We start from the raw sequence: 229 nt of genomic DNA, 5'->3' as shown, positions 1-229 counted from the left end.
CAGGTACACGGTGACTTCACAGCCTCACACTCTCCCCGCAGGTGCACAGTTCACAGCCTCACACTCTCCCCGCAGGTACACAGTTCACAGTCTCACACTCTCCCCACAGGTACACAGTTCACAGCCTCACACTTTCCCCACAGGTACACGGTGACTTCACAGCCTCACACTCTCCCCACAGGTGCACAGTTCACAGCCTCACACTCTCCCCACAGGTACACGGTGACTT

General features: G+C 57.2%; 1 protein-coding gene across 1 annotated transcript in view; it reads left to right on the top strand.

Moving 5' to 3' along the window:
* CLUH (clustered mitochondria (cluA/CLU1) homolog) overlaps positions 1 to 229 on the top strand; it is an 11,082-nt gene that overhangs the window by 4,504 nt on the left and 6,349 nt on the right. The gene's annotated exons all lie outside the window — the stretch shown is intronic.

Source organism: Chrysochloris asiatica, unplaced genomic scaffold (genome assembly GCF_000296735.1).
Source record: "Chrysochloris asiatica unplaced genomic scaffold, ChrAsi1.0 scaffold00054, whole genome shotgun sequence".
Lineage (NCBI taxonomy): Eukaryota > Metazoa > Chordata > Mammalia > Afrosoricida > Chrysochloridae > Chrysochloris > Chrysochloris asiatica.
This window is presented reverse-complemented; position numbering and strand designations above follow the sequence as displayed.